The sequence below is a fragment of the Carica papaya genome, chromosome 6 (genome assembly GCF_054855325.1).
Source record: "Carica papaya isolate Zhongbai chromosome 6, ASM5485532v1, whole genome shotgun sequence".
Taxonomy (NCBI): domain Eukaryota; kingdom Viridiplantae; phylum Streptophyta; class Magnoliopsida; order Brassicales; family Caricaceae; genus Carica; species Carica papaya.
Window position 1 is genome coordinate 21,364,908 of NC_142314.1, and position 6,534 is coordinate 21,371,441.

The 6,534-nt window shown below is 36.0% G+C and overlaps 1 long non-coding RNA gene across 2 annotated transcripts; it reads left to right on the plus strand.

Moving 5' to 3' along the window:
- The first annotated feature begins 1,127 nt into the window (after nucleotides 1–1,127).
- On the plus strand, nucleotides 1,128–6,025 carry LOC110824502 (uncharacterized). 2 transcript variants are annotated; one of them, XR_015812768.1, is made up of 4 exons: nucleotides 1,128–1,813; nucleotides 1,926–1,999; nucleotides 2,172–2,257; nucleotides 5,788–6,025. It is a non-coding gene; the product is annotated as an uncharacterized LOC110824502 (long non-coding RNA). The 2 variants fall into 2 exon arrangements; XR_015812767.1 differs by lacking the exon at nucleotides 2,172–2,257 and having other exon boundaries at nucleotides 1,148–1,813.
- Nucleotides 6,026–6,534: the final 509 nt, after the last annotated feature.

The following is a 6,534-nucleotide window of genomic DNA, read 5'->3' on the forward strand; positions in this document are numbered from 1 at the left end:
ATTGTTGATAGATTGACTAAGTTAGCACTTTTTGGCTATTAAAACTACATACACTCTTAGTCGATTACCAGAGCTTTATATTCGAGAAATTGTTCGTCTTTATGGTATCCTAGTATTTATCGTTTCTAATTGAGACTCACAATTTAACTCCAAATTTTGGTCTAATTTCTAGAACACTCTTAGTACTTGTCTTTTTTTCAGTACTGCCATCTATCCACAGACTAAAGGACAATCTGAATGAACTATACAAATGCTTAAAGATATGCTGAGATCATGTATGTTTGATTTTGAAGGTAGTTGGGATGGACACTTACCGTTGGTAGAGTTTGTCTATAACAATAGCTACCATTCTAGTATTGGGATGACACCATATAAGGCATTGTATGGCAGACCCTATCGTTCTCCTTCTTGTTGAGATGAAGTTGGGAAGAGATATTTGTCTGGACCTGACCTAGTCTAAGAAACTCTTAATAAGATTTCTGTCATTCGAAGAAATTTGTTCACTGCGCAGAGTTGGCAGAAGAGCTATGCTGATAACAAGAGAAAAAATCCATAATTTGCAGTCGAGATCATATATTTCTCAAGGTTTATCTGCTTAGGGGATCATGAGATTTGGGAGATGCAGAAAACTGAGTCTTAGATTCATTGGACCTTTTCACATTTTGGAATGGCTTGGTCCTATTGTATATCACTTAGCCCTTCCACCTCAACTTTCAGGTATTCATGATATTTTCCATGTATCGATGCTTAGAAAATATCATCGTGATCTAACTCATTTCATTTCTTATAAGTTGTTAACGCGTAACCTAATTTGTTAAACGAAGAATATCTAGTCTGTATCCTCGACAGACAGATTAGGGTACTACAATGTCAATAGATTCCTATGGTCAAAGTACAATTGTATCATCACTCTCCTCAAGAAGTGACTTGGGAAGTTAAGACTACCATGAGAGATATATTCAGGGTTGTTTTTGTAATTCCAAATTTGGGGACATTTTCTTTAAGGGGGGAGAAACATTCCACTTCATAAGTACTGAATTTTTATAAATAAAATAGCATTTGTATGTGGTATTATGTTTTGAATGATTTAATTGTAATTTTGTTTCCAATTTTATTGAATTAAAGTTTGCATAAAATACATATATTTAAAAACAAATGGAAAACGAATTACAACCCGTGGGAACAAGAAAATTCTTCACCCTCGAGCCTATCAGCGAGCGGGCACACTAGCCCGCAGACCTGAGTGGGATTCATCTTCTAAGCCTGCGTGCTTGGAAACCTACATAATCCACTACGTGTGTATGTGCTCTTATGCGCACACACGAACTCGGCATAGGCAGGCTGGAAACCTCAAGTGTTGTCGCCCGCAGCCTTGCAGATTCCAAAATCCTCTTCGCCCACGGACAACATTTCCCTTAAATGCAAGTTATGTGAGTGACTTCAGGTGGACATTAACTGGACACCATTAAAGTCCAGTTTGTGGTAGTGTTCCAGCCACCTGGCAGAGGAAACCAGATCACCCAGCCAGCTGGCCAACCCAACCCTTCTTCTTGGCATGCTGTCAGTCACTCCTTAGCATCAACAGTTGAGGCTGCTTGCATGAAAATTGAAGACTAGGATTTGCCAGAAAAATCCCACTTAAAACCTTCTTATACCTAAGATCTTCTTCCTTCATTTGGCCAAAAAATGAAAGATTTAAAATCCAGTGGGTTTAGAGAGAATTTAGGAAGTGCAGTCGAGTGTGAGAATGAAGAAATAGAACGTGGGTGTGAGGGTGTTAACACCCACCGGGGTCGTTACAGAGTGAGTTTGGGTGAGTCTATGCACAAGAATCTGACTTTCTTATTAAGTTAAGCTTTTTTTCGTCTTAAATTGTATTCTTCCACTTTTCTTTTATGATTAAACACTATTCTTAACAACCCTAGGACTCCAGATTGTGCAGAAGGCTTCAACCCATAGCCAATCCTTTGTAAATTTCTGGAACTTGCAGACCTGACAGGTATTCTACTAATTTCCTTCCATTCTCTCTTCTGCTTGGTTATTTCAGTAGGATTCTCGTAAACTAAAACTTGGCTATGGTATTAGAAACTTAATGGAAACCCACTAATTAAGATAAACTCCCTAAAACTAGAATTTTATCTCACAAAAAAATCACTCTGTTTCTGCAACAGCTTCCAGGCATGTTGCAGAACACTTTCCCAGCCTCAAACCTGACCTTTTTTCGTGCGTTTGAACTCAAATTCGTGTCTTCATTGAGGTAAGATAAAGTGTAATCTAGTTTATGCAAGTATGGTCTTTTAGCATGCATATTGACGGTAATTCTCGTTCAAATGGATGTTGTGTAGTGTTTTAACCCAACATGAAGCGCGCCCGTGTCATAACTATTTTTCCTTGGTTAAATTATGTAATTTTTGAAGGTTTTAAGGAATGTTAATGATGCTTTAATCATGGAAAAACAACGCAAAGAAAGCAATTGGAATTTAAATGAAAAAAAATGATTGAAATCATTAACAGAGGCCTAAATTGCCTCTGCTAATCGAGGCAGACACGAAAGTGTTGTTAAAAATGACACACGCAGCTCTATCGCGGGGGATTGCGCATAGGTTTCTTTCTAAACACCCAAATATGTCGGGAAAGACTTCCCTAGCACACATTATGTACGCGTAGTGAGCTGCGCATGGGATCACGAGGTATTGCCAGGCATCTGCGGACGCCGAGGGGACCTGCACACACAAGCATTGTATGCAGCACGGGCGCACACGCATATATATGCAGGGACTTGTGTCAAGACGTTCAATGCGCCTCAGTATAAGCCCCGCATGTCTGCTGCCTTGCGCAGCAGGCTAGGTGAGTCGAGCAGGCCTGCTTGGCATGACACTCCGAGAGGCCCTCGTGGAAGCCCACTAGGCCACGGGCCCAGTATAAAAAAGTTCTTTGGGCTTTCTCTCAGGCAATATGGTTAAGGGTGAAATGATCTTTCGGGAAAATGGTAATTGAAATTAAAAATAAAGTGAAAATGTAAAATGCAATAATTTGGGAGGAAGTATGGAATTTAGTAATTATTTTAAATTGTATAAAATTGTTAAAATTAACAATTTAGAACAAATTATTTAAAGTTAACTAAAAATAAGAAAATTAAAGCTATAAAACTTAATTAAGAATTAAAAACAATTAATTCACTTAAAACCTAGGTACATAATTAAGATAAATTATAAACTTTAATAAATTAATAGGTCGAATAAATTCTAAAATTTAGAATAATAAATTAAGAAAATTAAGGGAGTCTAAAATGTAAAATAACAAAGAGTCTAGTCGAAATTTGATTGACTATATTTTCCAAAAGGGTTATGGAGTTTAATAAGGGAAACTGTTAGATTTTGGGTGAGGTATTGAGTTCTAGTTTTGGGAATGTGGTTCAGTGGTCTATAGACTTTGAACCAATTATTATTCATGTTCTAAGCTCAAGGGCATGAATAATGGCAACCGGAGTGAAAATTACGGGATGGTGCCTAGAGAGGACTAAGAGATTATATGCATATTTTACGTCATTATATTGTAAATTGTTTAAGCACTCACTCTTAGCTAGTTGGTGTCCATGTTGCCCTCCTTGAAAATAAATATAAGCAGCTACACGCGTAGGTTTCTAATTAATAAAATTTAAATTTAGATCAATAAATTATTAATAAAACGGTGTCAGAAGAAGAGTCAAAAACCCAATATAATAAATATATGTGTTATGTAAACCCATTGAATATGGTATTGAGCGTCATATGACAATTAAATGGGTTACTGATGTTGAATATGGATGTATGGTATGCAATTAGATAACTTGTGATAATATTTGAAATATCACTGCTTCTTTTAAAACTGCATTAACGAACATTTTAAACATATTTGTATGACTTTATTACTATTTATTTTATTGAGTATCTTGGAACTCATCCTAAATCCAATCACCCATATGCAGGTTGTAATACCTCGATAACCTTCGCACTTAATTATTGTAAAATCTCTATTTGTTCGGGCCCTAAGGCCATTAGCTCTTTAAATTTGTGATTTTAATTTTCGAGTGAAATCATATTTAAAAATTTAAAATTTATATTTTTGCGTAGTTATTACTTATTTATTTATGTATTTATGTATTTTATTTATTTTTACTAATTTTAAAAATTTTAAGAAAACAAAGAAGGAAAACGACAAAGAAATCCTACATAAAGGCCGTGGGAAATTTTTCTCCGCTCATACGGGCACTGTGTGCCACGTACATACAATCAACACGGACATGCGTTTGCGCACAGGACCCATCCACGTGGGGCGCGAGGCGCATAGTCTGCACGCGCATCACATTCCGAGCAGATGATGCATAGATTTGCACACCTGTACATGAGCTTGCGCACACAGGCCCTCGGCCAGCGCACGCGGCAAACACTGCCAGTGTGCAACAAGCCTGTGCATGTGATAGGGCAATGTGTGTTGTACCTTGGGGGGCGTGTGCCGTAATTGTTTGGGAGGCGTGTGTTGTCCCTCGGCCAATGTGCCTTTAGTTTTCGTGCCACCATCGCATCACTGTCATCTTGTCGACTGTTTGTCAGTCATGTTTGTTAGTCATTGCATCACGTCGGTCACTTTTTTTACTCCCTCTCTCCTCACGGATTTGCACCACTTAGTAGAAATCCAACAGTCCCTTTTTTTTATAAATAGGGACCCTCCCCACCACTCCTTCATCACATCATCTTCATTTTTCCATTCACCAAAGTAATTCTAAAGAGAGAGTGAAAGAGAGAGATATAGAGAGAGAAAAAAGGAAAGAATAGAAGGAAGAGGAGTGTAGAAAACTTCAAGCTTTGGTAAGAAAATTTGGTATTTATTTGCACGTTTTAAGCAGTATTTCTAGAGTGATAAAAGGAATATTGCATGAATATGAGATTGCTTGTTACATGTTTAATTATTGTTATGGTTTAAATATACTTATGTAAATATTCCATGATATTTTATGATTTGTATTGTTCTAATAAGTAAATAAGTAAACATGATGAAAATAATCGCATGATAAGAGATAACACAGAAAGCATGATGTTATTTGACAAACATATGGAATGAATATTGATGTTTGCATGCATGGTATTTAAATTAACATTATCTGTTAGGCTTTTCATCTTGAGGGGTTCTGTTTCTCCTCCCATGTGGTCTGAAAAGACATGAGAGGATCGCTCCTTATAGATGACAGTGTACCCTTTGATGAGAGTGGTGACGCAATATGATTGTAAGGGTCACATTGGTGACGTACAATCATGACTATAATTTATATGTAAGACTACTGTAGTTGACACAACCGTGGTCATAGAATGTTTCATGGTTTGGTAAGTTGAAAATGTGTTGTGGTTTAGCAAATTGCAAATATGTTGAAAATGATGTGAAATGAAATTGTCATTCCACAGTGGTAGTCGGGAATCTGTATTGCCCTTAATAGATAGAGGTTAGTACGGCTTCGCGCGAAAAATAAGTAAAGATGAAATGAAAGAATAATATGATATGATTTGTTTGATTTTCTCTATTTAGATGACATGATTATATGTTTGGTATGATTAATTTGATGTTAACGTTTTTCTAAAACAAATAAAATATTTTCTTTATTATTAAAATAAACCCTATGCACGTTCTTCGATGGTAAGTGGATAAGGTATTATTTATAAATTTAATTACTTTTAAAATCTTAGTAATATTAATTAGATACTCTTTTTCTTATTGGGTATATGGAACTCACCCATTTCTATGATCCTCCTTCAGATGAGGACAATAGTGAAGAACTGCTAGCTAACTTGCCCATTGAAGCCATTAAGGATCCCGTGGATCCATGAACTATTACAAGTGCTTATTTTGTTTTCACACTTTGATGAGTCCAACTTTTGAAGAGCCTTGTACTTATTTTTATTTTGTCTCAGTATTGTAAGATTTGGAACTCTAACTTATTTTGTAAGGGATTGTAATATATTTTATTATACTGCATATAATTATTTTAAATGCACTCGTATCTATTTCTGTATCTGGTACCCTTATGCTTTAATTAGTATTTGGGATGTCAAACAAGTTCTAATGAATTTACTATAGAGCCATGCCTAGATTCCTTCTCGGAGGAATAGAACTAAGAGTAAACCTTGTATATTTTGCTGGAATTTTAGAGGCCAGTATTTTATCTATAAGCTATCTGTAAACCATGTAAGTAAATGTAGATAGTTGAATTCCTCATAATACAGCTTTTGTATATTTTGTATGGGATGTATAGTTCTAGTGCAATGTAATTATTTAATTTTTGTCTGCTGTTTTGGATGTAGGTGCCCATTTGAAATCAGGGCATCACAGAAGGATTTTGTGATCAATGAAGGGCAAAAAAGACTAAAAAAAGGTGAACTTCTTAGACATATTCGCAAGTGTTCCCAGACAAACAGTGATCAAATTGAATCCACCGAGGTACCGGCCCGAGACAGTAAATCTAGATTAATTACATCAATATCTCATACTAAAACGGGACAAAAT